Here is a 16,629-nt window from a genome sequence, read left to right on the forward strand (position 1 = left end):
ATGCCCATCGTTTTGGCAATTTTTCGAATTTTAAAAAACCCGTATGTAACGCTTCATGTATTGTTCTAAAGTCTCAAAATATTCATTGGAATTTGTTCTACGACACCCAGTTGCTTCAGAACCGATACCACCAGCAAGGTACCGATTTTCAGACAACATCTACGCATCCAGCTGTCAACAGCGTCATAATCATTATTCGTGCACTCAAAAAATGGAAAACACATCTTCAAATATACCTTAAACAATAACCAAAATACACGAACACTCCACTTTATTCGTAACAAATTCATTATTTTCCGTCCTTCCAGACAGGGGTCCCCCCTTAAATGTTTTCTGGAGTGGCATGTTTTAGAATACGCTTGACCACAAGGAAAGTTGGAAGAAATCCCCCAGTTAGAACGGGAATCGAACCCGAGCCCTCGCAATGATAAAGTGTGACGCTAATCATTCGGCCACGGGAGCACAACCTTTGTTGTCAAGAACACTAAATAATAGTAGTCGTTACTATTCATATCGAAGATGAATAATAAATACATAAATATATGAAACTTGCATAGTAAGAAATAAATACTTCATGACAAGCGAATGAGAAGACGTTATTTTACCCATAGGGGTTATGCTAAACATTTTCTGTCTCTCAGTTTCACTTTCGCTTCGAATGATATATTCAATATTATTAATGTCTAAAATCGATTGCCATTAATAATATTGTGCTGTATAAGTTAATACAAAAGACTTGGAAACAGCTTAAAAAAATCTTCTATTTTCCGAAACTTGTTCCTATAGCTATTATGCAACGATTGTCGTTGATATAAAAGGAAACTCTTTTGTTTTAGAGGTATCCACGCCTGTAGTTCTTTTTTTTTTGCTTGTAACCCCAAACCCAAAGCAATCTAACAAACGTGTCGAATCCACACAAAATAACAGACGGGTTGTATTCAGTATGTACCTTTCTTCTTTATTCCACATCTGACCAGACGCGTTCTATTGTGAACCCATCTTGGCTCATGTAGCGTCGACCAAGTCGACGCATTAAACACATGTTTTATGATCCTGTACCTCACGTATCTCGTCCCTTCATCCTCCTCCGATACTTTTATGCTTACATTTTGGTACTAAACGTCTCGTTTTTTTCTTACTCACGTAGACACTGCTACACGGCAGCAAATGTAATTCTCTCCCGTTTTTCCTTTTATATGTATGTATAATAACCCCGTTGGTGGATCGAGAGCCATTTCTGAATCCAATTTAGCTCTCTATGTGTTGGTAAATATATTCTCCACTTTGTACCTTCCGAGTCGCATTAAATTTCCCATTCGAAAGCATTCCACACCACCAGCGGTGATACAGCCCAACACACAATCATTTCTTCGGCGGTAGCGAAAATAGAAGCAACACATTTCATCCGTTCACTGGACCAAAGAGGGACGAGTGTGCGTGCAAAGTGTATTAGAATCTGCGGTGTCAGGGATTACATCTGCCGAACATGTTGTTTCGTCGGTTAGGTAACTTGCTTGCAGCGGAGAACATTTTCGTATAAACATCATAAGCGTTCGTATCCCATCTGTGACGACGTACCTTCAAAGTTGCAAGTCGATTTCGGGACTGCGCAGTGCATGTATTTTTTCTACCCTCTTTTTTGGAGGAAATGGTGCTAGTATTGAAGCACACCAATTATTTGTAGAACCTGTTAGTTTTAAATTAAGTCTTCGCCAAAATTGTCTGGGGTTATACGAACTATAACGAACTATATTTCAAGGTGTAAATAAAGATTACGGAAAATCTGACAGACGAGAATACAATTTGAATGTTATGACAACTTCATGAAAAAAGGATACCGTAAAAAATTTTGCTCCGTAATATTCTAACATTATTGTATACCTTTCTATTTTAGATCTGTATTTTTTATTTCACCTTTAGGTAACACCATCCTTAATTAGGATTGTCCTTTTGACTTTTTTTGCTGATTTTCCCGAATACATCCATTTTCAATAATACGAAACTTTTATTTATGATAACCTAAATATCTATAATGTGTAGCTATGGTTATTGTAACCGACATACAGTCAATCGCAAAATTGAGTATACACATGCTACTTGACAATACTCTCGATTTATTTGGTACAAAATATTTTGAATACATTTCTTCTATTGATGTATATTAATAATACACACATTCAACTAACTATGCGCGTAGAAAATTTCGCGAAAAGTTTTTGCTAACTATTTATTCCAACAAATTGAAAACAATCTCTATTCTGAGCATCCCAAAATTGAGTGTACACCTTAAATTTCTCCAAACAAATTATCCTTTTTAGTAAGATCTTGCCGAATTAGCGTACTTTTTTCGTCAGTGTGTGACGTCAACACAAAACCATTGCTTGGGCAGTGTTGGTTTTTGTTTTCTGTAGATGTAGAAAGTTTTTATCAAAATAGCAAGTAAGAGGAAAGAAAAACATATTGTTACACGTACAATGATGATAAGTAAGACTTGTCGAGGGAAGACATTGCGGGAAATAGCAGCTGCTGTCGGAAGAACCGACTCTACAGTAATGAAAATCACAAACAAGTGGAAATACGAAGGAACCATGGAAAATCTCCCGGTAGAGAACGCAAACGGATTTTATCTTCTGATGATGAACGGGTAATTGTTCGAATATTGCGAAAGAACCCTAAAACAAATATTCCTAAATTGACTATCGAAGCAGCCGGCATCATTGGGGAACCTGTATGTAAGTATTTCATTCAAAGGTGAATATAAAAAAAATTACTACAGTTTGCTAAGGCATATTAAAACAGACCTAAGGAGTTCTGGAACAAGGTCTTTTATACGGATGAGCCGAAAATCAATATCTTTGAATCGAATGGAAGACAGATGGCCTGGAGAAAACCAGGATCGGTGCTTCAGATTCAGCATTTGGTTCCCATAGTAAAACACGGCGGCGGTAGTCAGTTGATGTATGGTACATTGGGGACTTCTGGAACTGGAACCATGGAGTTTCTCGACACGCCGATGGACAAGATGGCCTTATTAATCTTCCTGAAACGTAACCTGTAGTCTCCCGTTCAGAAATTGGGTATCCCTTGTGATTACTACTTCCAACAGAATAATGACCCGAAGCAAACTGACTTCATTGTACGGGAATATCTGCTCTATAATGTCCCTTCAACTCAAAACACCTCCACAATCACCGGACTTAAACACTATGGAATATCTATGGTGGGAAATCTAGAAACATCTGAAGAATAAAATTTCTGGGAACGAAGCGGAACTCAAAACGACGATTACGGAGATCTGGGAAGCACTTCCGTCTACAGTGACCAAAAATCCAGCCTCGGCGCTTGCAGGAAGTGCTGGACGCCAAAAGGGGGCCAAACATAATACTAGGAGATTGATTTTTGTTATCTATTAACATTTCTGAACAGATTTCAATTTTCGTTTTAAGAAAAACTTGAACTGTACACTCAATTTTGCCACGTCTTAATTGGAGATTTTTTGTTCGTTTTTAAACATGAAGTAGAAATGTGATCATTTTTTTTTGCGAGAAGATTGAATTCTAGTCGCATATGTTTAATCTAGTCACATAGGAATATTGAACGAAGGCTTAAAACATGTTGAATTTGCAATACAACAACTAAAAACGAAAAATAACACCAGAAAAAATATTAAAAATATATAGGGCACTTCAACCGAGAAAACTATGGAAAAATAACTCAATCAAAAACGAAAATCAAATTTTTCGCAAAAGTAATATTTTTTCAAAGAAACCCAACGCGTAACTAACATAAACTAACCTGAAAACATCTGACAGTTATAAGTCAATTTTGTGGATATATTTGTAAGCTTATGTTTATAAACAGTATTGTCTGCTGGTGCGATCGTCCAGGAGTCCAGGTAGCTGAGCAAACTCAAGCCTTATTCTAGCCGATACTTCAGGCCAGCAGTAAACCCAAGCCATATCAAGAAAATTTCCAACCCGAGAAAATCCTTGATCGATCGGGAATTGAACCCAATACCTATGTCGGTGTCAGCCGTGAATTAACAAGAGTCTTCCCGCTTTAGTAGATTCCCGATAACGTTCTGCTGGTGCGATCGTTCTCGAGTCCAGACAGCCGAACAAACCCAAGTCAAATTCTAGCCCTTCATAATCGGGGTGCAAACATGTCTACTGGAACTCGCAACCACACCCAAAGTTAATTTTTAGCACATGTTCTGGCATTCCGATTTATTACATTAAATGAGCTGAAAGATAACATAAAATGTTCTACTCCCCAATACATGTATATCATTTGTATAATATATATGCTAGAGCCAATATGAGGGAGCGAAACAGGAGACGCGTTAAAATGAAAGCATATGAAAGCTTTTCGTATAGTTTGCCAAATACACGGCCCAGACAGAGAAAGATATATTCTCGTTCATGTTCTTCTTTATCGTTTTAGAAAACACCTTCCAACTTCATTTTATGATGAGGTGTAATATTATCACGCTCCTTTATAATAGAGCTGGCTATATGGATAGCGTGGTCGTGTAAAGTAACTTTGCATTACAGCCGGCCTTGGTTCGATCCCCATTGACGTCGTATGGACTTTTTTTTGCACAATCCCAAATGAAAAGGGAAAAGAAAACAGAAAGAGATGTCTGCTCGCATACATACAAACCATTTTTAAGCTTTTAAAATAGCTCATTATTTGCGCATTTGACTCTCATGCACAGGAAATGGCATCTTTTCTGCCAAAGATGACATGTTTTCTGCAAACGCTATTCCCCTAGCGCTATTCTAGTTTCTTCACTATACCCTTCAAATGAGGTTTACTAACACTTCAGGGTCTTCATTACTTAGGGACAAACGCGTTCATCGGTATTTGCAATCAGATCTGCCACAACCCAGAAAAATCTAGTTATAAACATCCACTGAACAGAAGAGTATTCAGGTTGGGCTATCCCTAGCTCCCAGTTGGCACTTCTGACCCCTTGAAATGAAACTACTCTCTCTTAAAATTTAGTTCTCTTTCGCATGTGTTCAATCTCAATTTTCTATGCCTGTCAACGCTCGCGATGCTCAAACTATTGTAGACTTCACAGTAATTTTAAAATAAATAACAATTCAACAACTAAAACTAATTAAATACCTTTATTATTATAGTCTCCGGACATGAAAAAACAACAAAAACATGCACACAGATACACATATGCGCACAAAAACAGTAATCTCTCCATCAATACTTCGTCAACCTGTACACTGACTATCGAACAGGTCACAAGTCTAAATCATTTTCAAAAAAAATCTTGCAAATAGTTCGCAATATTCTTATGTTCGTTGTTGTCTTTGTTGTCGTCTTTCAGTTGGCAGTTTGTTGTATAAATGGTAGCTTTTATAAAAAAATTAGTCTTGAGTACAAAACATCCGGAAGTTTATCATTCTTGCTTGTCTCGTATTGATATTGATGAATATCTCTTCCAAAAGTTCTAGTTTTCTGTAAATAGATTGGTGTCATACCATTGATCATTTTGAATATAAACGTGAGCGTACAATATGTTATACGCTGACCTGAGGTTCGAGGAGATCGCCGTTAACATTTTAATATCAAGCGCATGGGTTTTATATTGTAGCAGTTGCAATCGTTGCATGTGTGTCTTGTTAGCAAGGAACAACACAGATGCACAATAATCAAAATTCGGAGCAATCAATGTTTTGTAGATCATAATTTTGCTTGCGAATGTCAGAAATCGATTTATTCTACAAAGTACTCCGTATTTATGAGCTGCTTTCTTTATTGTGTAGTTTACGTGTTCGTCAAAACGCAGCGTTTCATCTGAAATAACGCCCAAGCAGTGGCGTAGCATGACCGCGTGACACCCGTGGCGGGTTACTATTGTGTCACCCCTCCATAATACATAATTTTCGTTTTCGAATGAAAAATCAAACTTGTCTAAACAAAGAACGTATTTATTATAATACTAGATAAGACGAACAAGAAATCACAAAGTCTTCACGCGTTGGTCACTAGGGCTGACAGTTACAAGATAAGAAAATAATAAAAATATGGTTTATTTGTGGATGTCGAAATGTGACTCAAAAAAATCTTATCAAAGAAATATTTTTGGGAGTTGAGACCAACATTGATATTGTACAAATGCTTCCTGTGCGCCTTCGTTCTCTTGTTTCTGGCTCAATATAATGCGCAGTAATAACGATGCGGGACTCAACGTGTCAAACATGCCTGGCCCATCGTTGACCGCAAATTTTTAATTAATTTCAACTTTGATAAGCCTTTCGAACAGGATACCACAGAAACATACACGGTTAGAAACAGCTTCAAATTCTCTGTAAGATTTGGAATCGATTCTCGGAAGTCCCAATCCATGACGAACTGTAACACATCCAATGTAATCTTATTAACTACAACAATATAATTAATTTCAGCGGCCTTCAAATGTCTACGGAGTCTTCGTATCTCTAACAAAAGTCGCCTTTCCGAAACTTTGTAGTTGCCAGTTCAGTTACTCATGACATGTGTCGAGCTTTAATTGTTTCAAAAATGTCGGCCTCCTCTCTAGACGATTTTGACCGTTCTTGTAATTCCCGATGAAAATGACCAATGTACTCCAACATTCCCTCTTCCATCGTTGGACCGGGTCCGGAAGGTCTTTCGCCTGGTTTGCTCATCTGTTTGCATCGCCTGGTTGAATCATCTGAAGAATTCTCCTATCAGTTGCAAATTTTTATTTGTTGGATTTTAACCTTTTTAAACCTTCATAATGACCATTTCCACTAGACGGTTCCATTCAATAGTGAAAAAAATTACTAGTGCATTGAGTCTAATCACAACGTTACTTACCCTATGGATACGGCTTTTTTGTTTTGCTTTTTCAACAATACCTCGACGTATCAAATGAAAGGTTACACAGTTATTTATGAAAAAAGCAAATCCAAAATGGTCGCCTCCACAAAAGGGCGATGTAAATTTTTTGACGTAGGACTACGTCTTTCATTTCTATACCGGGGTGTAAAACCAAAGTTTCGAAAATGAAAGCGTTACGCCGGAGACCGAGATTTTGAGCGTTAATAGCTCTTAAACAACTGAACGAAATGGTATGATAAACACTTCATTCGAAAGATAAAAGGTCTACGCGTCATATACTTGTTACTTTTTCATCCAAAAACTTGTTTCAATAGTCTGAAAATTGCTTTCAAAACGGGCTATTGAAATCACCAATCGGTATATAAGCGAGCGCCGCTCGTAAACTCCCTCAGTTATGATTGAACAGCGATTGGAGCATGTTGTCGCTGTGTTGTGAAGCTATTTTCGTTTATCATGAAAGCGCTAATGAACGGTGTCACCAAGAGCCTGTATGTGCACCTAAGGCCAGAAGGGAATCCATCAGGAGGAGAGTGATGCCACGGTTCCGCTTGAAACATCGGCCGCCACACACACATATACACGCGCGGAATTCTCGTTGCTATCATCGTTGCTGAAAAATAATCTGCCAGTTCCCCTGGGAATTGAAAAATACATTCATGCGAAAGAGTTTATTTTAATGTTTTCTATCCATATAACACTGCAACCAAATACATTTGGTTTTGTGATTTTTCAATCAATCGCAATTAATAGGAAAGCTTCTGAATATTTTTTTCCCATCAGTGGAAAACTTTCGTATCCAATATTGGATGCATAACATGAAAAACGTGAAACATCATCGCGAAAATCAAATCATTTTCGAGCGATTATTTGCTTTCTACTCATATAATGCTGCGACCAAATACATTTCGTTTTGGATTTTTTCAATCAAGTGCGAACAACCTAAGACCACGTCTTTCTGCAATTTATTAGAGGTGCAATGAATCTTTAGGAATTCCCGCTCTACGCGCACTGGCAAACAATGTTTACTCAACAATTTCTCAAACGAGAAATGGGTGTTGTGAGAAAGGATTAGCGAACGCGAAAACGACAAACGGGAGAAAGATATGTTTGGAGGTTGAAGGAAATTGGCAGAAAACTTCTTCATTCTATCATTCAAATAATGTGATTCATACCACTTCGTTTTACCAGAAAGAGTTTCTTAATGCTCAAAGGAGGAATTGAGTCCTCCGAGGAAATTACCCAGCGCAAATTAGAGTCGACTATCGATTGCGGCATTCGTACACAAATAATTTTATAATGCAGTTTCACCAAAGTGATTTCTTCGGATATATTCACTACATCATGTCATATATTTCATATTCTTCATTATGAAATCCATATCCATGGCACCTATCGGTATCGAATTATCATCGACACCACGATTTTCGCTAAATGCTCCTTTCAGTTCGGCCTGTAAAAAACTTTTCTGAACTCTAATCCATCAAATTGGGAGCCCTGAAAAGGGCCGTTGGAAGCATCATTTTATAAACCATAAAAGTATAGAATCTAAACCCCACCCTTATTATATTCGTAAGTATACAGTATATAATAAAGAGGGTGGGGTTTACATTCGATACTTTTATGTTTTATAAAATGACACTTCCCTTGCTTTCGTTCATTTCTTACTCTACTCTTGCACCGTGAGGACTCGAGCTCGTTAGTCTTTCGCAGACAGCTCGTTAGTCTTTCGGTGGTAAGGCACATGAAAGCAGCTCGGATAAGCGCACCAGCCGCAGGATAGGTGAGGAAGCCACATCGCTATCGACCGGGAACTTTGCGTGAAATTCATCGCTATCGGAAGTCGACCGAATTGGTGATCCGCAAGCTACCTTTGCAGCATTTGGTTCGTGAAATTGCTCAGGACTTCAAAACCGACTTGCGCTCCCAAAGTTCCGCGGTTATGACGCTGCAGGAGGCTTCTTCGAAGATACAAATTTGTGTGCTATCCACGCAAAACGCGTCACATCATGCCCAAGGACATTCAGCTGGCCCGTCGAATCCAAGGAGAGGGTGCTATATTAGCTTAGCATATAATCAACGGCCCTTTTCAGGGCTCCAAATTTGATGGATTAGAGTTCAGAAAAGTTTTTTGCAGGCCAAACTGAAACGAGAATTTTCGTTTGGATGCCATACAGCATCGAGAAAATTCCGGAAAAATCTAATCGTTGCTGAAAAACAATCTGCCAGTTCCCTAGGAATTGAAAAATACATTCATGCGAAGGAGTTTATTTTAATGTTTTCTAACCGTATAACACAGCGACCAAATACATTTGATTTCGTAATTTGTCAATCAAGTGTAATTAGCTGGAAAGCTTCGGAAGATTATTCTTTCCCATCAGTAGGATATTTTCGTATTCAATATTGTATGCGCGCGCAACGGAAAATGTTTCGTATCGCGAAAATTATATAATTTTCAATCGATTATTGCTCAGTCGCCGAAATTTTCATACTCAGAGAGTTCATTCTCCTCTAGTTTGCCTTCCAAATTGCCATCGTAAATCACACCTTCTCTCGATTCATTCACGCACGAAAATCATACTTAAATGATATTCTGGTGGTGAAACCCATTCATTTTTCGTGAGGCGTCGTGCACAAATTACGTAACGCGATAAGGGGGGAGGGGGTAGATGTTGCGTTACTTTCTGTTTAATAGAGATAGGAAATTCCGTTACGTAAGGGGGGGGGGGAGGGGGTTCAAGATCCGGATTTTTAGCGTTACGTAATTTGTGCACGACGCCTGAGGACATCGACAAGACAACATCGTTACTGAACGAGCTGAACGGCGAGGGATCGAGGGATTCATTACCTAGCCTGACCTGACCTGAAATGCAATCAGTTTGTTTTAACTGTGAGGGAGCGCAGAAAAGCCGATCGATCAGAAGGAGAAGAGAAGGTGACCAAGAGAGCATCGAAATCAGCATTGAAATACGGTTCCTCGGGAAGACATTGAAGCAGCCGCCACACAAACACACACATACACGCGCGCAACTCTTTTCGTTTGCTGGTTATCGAGAAGAAACCTGGAAAGAAATGATCGTTGCTGAAAAATAATCTGCCAGTTCCCCATGGAATTGAAAATTACATTCAAGCGAGTTTATTTTAATTTTTTCTATCCATATAATACTGCGACCACATACATTTGGTTTTGTGGTTTGTCAATCAAGTGCAGTTAACAGGAAAGCTTCTGAAGATTATTCTTCAGAACAAGGTTTTTTGTATCCAATATTGGATGCATATAACCTTGAGCCTCCAACGTAATGCTCTCGTTTTTGAAGCCACCCAAATATTTATTTATTCATTCATTCAGGATGGATTTAGATCCAACTTCAAACAAATGATCCCTAAATCAACGATAGTCCTACGTCACCCTTGCGGTTATACCATAGATATAACCCACTTCCTGTTTTTTCAAAACCACATCAATATGGGTATCAAATGAAAGGTCTTTACGAGTAGAACACAGTTATTTATGTATCGAATGAAAGGCCTTGCAAATTGTGCTCCCGCGGCCGAGTGGTTAGCGTCCCACATTATAATGCCGTGAGTTCGGGTTCAATTTTCGTTCTGGCCGACGGATTTTTCGTCAAAGAAATTTCTTTCGACTTGCACTGCACAATGGTCCAGGAGATGCATCCAAGTGGAAATTAGCATTTAGAGCTTGACAGTTATTCTCTAGACAAAAACTGTCTTAGACAAAGTTGTTACTCATGATAGAGCGCTCATTTTTATGTTGTCAAAAATAGGGTGACCAAAATTGTCGATGAAATAAAAAATCTGACTTTCTTATCTTTATAGATAGAGGTAAAGATAGTTCGACAATGTTGTAGCTCCAATTACTTGAGACATCTTTGTAGAACAAAGTTTTTCTCTATCTCTAGAAATAACCGATATAGCGTCTTTTTTCTAAGTTACGTTAGGATCACCATGAAAAAAAACTGTTTTTCTGCTCTTATTTTTATATTTCAAATTTTACATACAAACTGTCTTCAAAAGAGCTTACTTGATGCTTGTTGATGGAATTTGAAAGAACAGATTTCACTGCATATAATATTTAATTTTCATACGGAACTTGCTGTGAAGTGAAAATTTGCATGATAAAAAAATATATTAGTTCAGGACTTCATTTACTAGTCAAATTTACGGATGTCAAAATTACAATTTTTTGGAAAACGAAAAATCACAGTACATGAAATCGGAGTTTAGAACGAAAACATTGATACCAAATGTCTTAAAATTGGACGAAACGTTAAGATTTACTGTTATCTCGATATATTTTTTGTTGTTGAAATAATCGACTTTTCAGACGGATAAAACATGAAATACCAAAAAGTCAATTTTTGACCAAAATTTTTTTTTTTATTTTCTTTGCATCATATTTCGAATATTTACAGTAAATTAGATAATTAGATAAAGTAAATTAGTTAGATAAAAATGACAGGTTTTAGCGATTTTTATGGTTTTATCGTCGTACGAACATTACACACGTGTTTTTCTTGGCAGCAAGTCCCGTCGCTTACACATACGCTTCTCTTCTGGACTAGTTCGATTGCAAATGTTTGTTTTCAAAATTTTTTTTTCTAAATGAATTGTAAACATGAACTGCGCAGTCGCAGTGCAGTTTACTTTTTATTATCCGATTTTTGCTCCCCCACATGCAGCTTGTGCCATCAACACAACATACACACGAATAGTTAGCAACACATCCACGCCAGTGAGGTACGGAAACCAATCAACTGATGTCGAGGACGACGATGGTTGAGGATGAATCATTTGCAGCAGTTTAAACGAGAATATAGGGAGCGGAGAGTGGAAGGAACAAAAAAGAGTCCACAAAATAGCATAAAACCAGATCCCAGAGCGATTTAAAGGGGTTTGCTCTCGTCTCGCTCTGCTCCGGCTTAGTCCAACATATTATTGTCGAAAATAATAGTATTACAGCAGCCGGGCTATGTGCAAGATCGGAGTGGCACTTGTAGGCAAAGATGGGTCGTCCAAACTATGAAAGTATATAACGAACAAATGAATTTTTAGTCAAAGTGATTTTGGAGTGCCAATTTATTATACAACGGGGAATATTTGTTCGCGTATTAGTTACATTTAGCCAATCTTTGTGTTATGCGAATGCCAATATTATTTGTTAAAAATGTGTTAAAATTCAAAAAAGCATTAAAGTGCATCAAAAACAGAAAAAGGAAATGTTTAGTGCGTTTGAAATCTGCAGAAAGTGAATCGTGCTAACAAAATGAGAAGATATGCGAAAAGGAATCTACTACAAGAACAGGAGTATCAAGGGAACTCGTATTCCACAGACGTTTCATCAAGTGTTTTACAGAATGCAAAAATACGAAATCTACTGAAGGGGCAACCTAGAGCTCGTTCATTTCATACAGTGAAGCTTTGGAACATACCCGTAATACTTTATATTTTCGTGGCAATGTGAGTTCTTCAGTAAACTGACATACTATCCTATTTACTTACAGGTTGTCCTGTAAGTTAGTTTGATAGTGTGTCATTTCAGAAACGTTCAAACAATGAGTTTTGCTACAAGTCTGCTTTTTATCAAACTGTTGGATTTATTGTATAAATATGTGTATGATTTTGTTTGGTGAATGGTGTCATACGCATTTCAAATCTTTGTGTTTTAATATGTTATTATATTTCCCTCCTAGCCTACGTTGTTATTTCCTGAAAAGTGGACCAAAATGCAAACGTTTGACCGATAACCGACCCGAACACCATCTTTGCGTGGCTGCTGACCGGCAAATTTGTAGAGTTGCGCTAGCATCTGGACGAACTACTGGTCGATTCAGAGAATTGAACATGGCACACTTCATACAGTGTCGTAGGTTGTGGTGCCTTAGGGATTTGTGGAGCCCTTAGTAGGCACGACTTCCATTGGCTCTGCGTCTTAGAATTTCACAACTGTTGTTTTCCGTTGTTATGTTACAAGGACGACAAACTCGTCGACCACCTCGAAATCGTCGTCATCGATTACAACAATATTACCAAAACAAATTCTGTTATGATCATCCCCTCCTGTTTTTTTTATCCCATCCGTTTATTAGGCTTATTTAGCAATTCAGCTGTCACAGAGCCGAATTTATTCGTATACATTTTTATGTTAAGATAACTATTGTTGTATATTATTTAGGCTTAAGATTCCTATCCATCGATAAACATTTGTTTTTTTTTATGTATAACACAGTAGCTGTTTAGGCCTAATAATATTCCAATTCTATCGATACACAACACATGCAGCCTTTTTCGGCGTTAGAATATTCCTATTGTTCGGATGTTCACAGTTGGACTGTTCACAACGGGACTGCTGATATGAGGCTTCCATTGCTGTGTTAGAATTAGCACCAATTACCGATGCAGCAGATCGTAATGTGAGCGGTAAGGGACTGGGATTACCGACACATGATGATTGTTGCGTGGACGTAGTAGCTAGAATAACACACAAAGATGGTCAGTTGAGGGGCCCTGAGTTATTAGCTCATGATCGTTCGCTTAGTAGCGGACACGCAACCAATTAGGCTACGAAGACCCCCATCCCCTCCTGTTGGCATATATCTAGTCTTATGGCGGGTTTACATTAGGGAGATCTATAGCTATAGATGCATTTATTCACCCGAAAATAGATGTAAACGTTTGATAATATATATGATACACTTCTTCGAGGTATATATGTATAGAATGTATGGAATAAATTGTGTGCACTCGTGGCCGAGTGGTTAGCGTCTCACATTATCATGCCGGGTGTTCGGGTTCGATTCCCGTTCTGGCCGGGGGATTTTTCGTCAAAGAAATATTTTTCGACTTGCACTGCGGTCACGCGTATTCTAGAGATTGCCCCTTGGAATACATTCAAGGCGTGTTATTTGGCTTAAGAAATCTCAACTAAGTATTAATAAATGACGCTAGTTAATGCGTACGTTGAGACGGCAAAAGTTCCACAGGGAACGTTAACGCCATTCAAGAAGAAGAAGTATTGAATAAATTCAGGCATATGTGAACGCTTGTGAATTTCTCATTGGTGAGAAATCACTAAAGTTGGAGGTAGTTTTCTTCAGGTGAATAAATTCACCGAAAACATGAATATATTCATTATATAAGTTCGCGCTAGTGTAAACAGTTGATGCGATTTCTATAAATCTCATCATATTTCTTCACACAAATATATCACTAGTCTAAACCCACCCTTAGACGCGTTGATCCCAAGCCCAATCAGCTCTGCTTCGAGTTTCTAATGAGTACAAATGTCCGTTACCATCGTATGTGTTCTTCTGAGTATGTCCACATTATTGGCGAAGCAGATAAACTGATTAGGCTTGTCGAAAATCTCGCCCCGAATGTTAAAACCCGCTCTCCGCATAACACCTTCAAGCGCACATTGTTCATCGTTGCCTGAATTAGTCCTGTCAGCTTTCGGGAAAAGTCGTGTCCATCCGTGATTCTCAATGATAACTGTCGTTGGTCGATTGTATGATATGCGGCTTCGAAGTCGACAAAGATGTGGTGCGGTACTTTTGGATCACCGTCGACAGGGGTGAAAATGGGTCATGGGGGTGAGATTGGGTCAAAAACGGAGAAAGTTACTATTAGTAATATATTGACAAATATTGCGTTTTTTTTAAAGCTGTAAGCCGTTTGATAGAAGACATATTTGCACTACTTCCAATGCATAATACTTAACTGTAGTAAAATAGTTATTATTTAACCAAGGGAAATATTTTTCCCTTCTACAAAAATCGTTATAGATTGTTCAATTATTATTGAATCGATATTTTTTTTACTGAATGTCAAAATAAAACGTATGTTCAAGGCAGCAAATGTGTTTCTGAACGAATAAAAAAAATTGTCAAACATGATCCGGTCTGACTTAACAAAGATCCCACAATAAATGTGCAATGTCCACTTGTGCTTCACAAGTAAACGAAATTGTTTCGTAGAATACCATAACTATTTTTTTTACTTTTCTGATCATTTTTATTATGTTTTTATATTACAAAGCAATAAATAAAATACCGATGTAATAAAACTAACTCTTCGTTAATTTACTTTGATGGTCCATAAGGAAAAATATTTCCCATGAAATTATAGGAAACCTATACACCCTGCTATGTTTTTCTGGTGATATTCACTTACTTTACCCCCACAATAGCTAAAATATTGTGTTGTATTGGCATACTTAGTCTTAGACATCTTATGATGAACAGTGAACAAAATTCTTCATGCACAACTCTAACATTACGACTTCGATGCTGTTGAAAATCCGAGTTCTTCCTTCTTTAAGTTCCTCCAAATTTTGTGGCCTATTAACATAGCAACGGTCCTTCACGTACCCCCAGAGGAAGTAATCGACGACGAGAAATGTTGAAATTCTTACCATAAGAGGATAAAGTTTCATTAAGACTTCGGTTGCTCGTGTAATACGATTTCACTAAAAATACACGTTCTTGTAAATTTTACATTATGACACTAAATACCATCTGATCAGATTAAACGAGTAGCCGAATATTATTGTCCCGAAGTGGGGAATACAGTGTTACCATCGTCGGAGCAAAAAATGGATGGGTTATATCTATGATATAACCGCAATGTTTACGTGGGACTACCTTAGCGTAGCAATCATTCGTTTGTATTGATTAGATTTTTGATTGAATGAACAATTCCTGAATTTAATTGAATTCAATATATTTGCTTTGTGAGTAAAAATATTGTATAATTCCATATAAGGTCAATTCATGCATTGTGATAGATTATGTTCTTTGTTACAAGTAAATTTAATGACAGTCCTTTTACGTTTGGTATGATGCCTAGGACAAATTATGGGAACGGATGAATTATCAAAAGATTATTTTATTTTACGTTTCCTTCTGAAGTTTGCACCTCTCAATTTTGCACCAAGTATTTCTTGAACCGCGAATTTGCTTGATTTGATGAACTTCAGGAACTCAGTTTCGATTTTGACATGTACATTGAACGCAAATTGTTTAATCAGTAGGCGTTATCGTAGCAAACGGTTAAGAAGGCATATCCTTCAATGTAATCTTGAATAACCGAGCCAAAGCGTTGTGTTCGTACCTGTTTTGTAATCCGTGTTAGGAATACACTTTTCGGAGTGCAAAAAAAACATACGAGTGCAGAAGTACCCCCGGAAGACCGTTTCAAGGAAACATATTCTAATTTGCACAAAGGCAAGTGAGTACAAAAATACTCGCAGTTTGCATTTATTTGCTGAGCCCATTTCCCCAGATATCTTGGTTTGAAGTCTGTGTTAGGGAAACACATTTCAGTCGGAACAATAATGCCCCCGACTTACATGTATTTGGAATGCCAATTACGCCACGCTCCATGGATTTGAAGTCTGTGTTAGGGAAACACATTTCAGTCGGAACTAAAACACCCCCGACTTTCATGTATTTGCAATGCCGATCTCTCCAAAGCTGCTTGGGTTTGAAGTCTGTGTTAGGGAACTCATTTCGGCGAGAAAAAAAGTCCCCATACTTTCATGTATTTGCAATGCCGATTTCCCCAAGGCTGCTTGGTTTTGATGGCTGTGTTAGGGAAACCGTAGATCGGGCCAATCAAAATAAGGCAGTTAGGGTGTTTAGATAACGCTTAACATTTTACAATTATTCATTTGTTTAGCTAATGAAAAATAACATTTTATCAATAGCGATAGAAGCGTAGAAATATTCCCTATCAATTGATGCAAAC

The 16,629-nt window shown here is 37.8% G+C and overlaps 1 protein-coding gene across 3 annotated transcripts in view; it reads left to right on the forward strand.

The window, feature by feature from the left end:
* LOC129775138 (uncharacterized) overlaps nucleotides 1–16,629 on the forward strand; it is a 59,569-nt gene that overhangs the window by 10,761 nt on the left and 32,179 nt on the right. The window contains exon 1 of one of the 3 annotated variants that reach the window (XM_055779466.1): nucleotides 11,864–12,342. The exons of the other annotated variants lie outside the window; for them this stretch is intronic. The gene's annotated coding sequence lies outside the window, so the exon portion shown is untranslated. Of the gene's footprint in view, nucleotides 1–11,863; nucleotides 12,343–16,629 lie in introns of those variants that run through there. 3 annotated transcript variants of the gene reach the window in all.

This window comes from Toxorhynchites rutilus, chromosome 3 (assembly GCF_029784135.1).
Source record: "Toxorhynchites rutilus septentrionalis strain SRP chromosome 3, ASM2978413v1, whole genome shotgun sequence".
NCBI classification, from domain to species: Eukaryota; Metazoa; Arthropoda; class Insecta; order Diptera; family Culicidae; genus Toxorhynchites; species Toxorhynchites rutilus.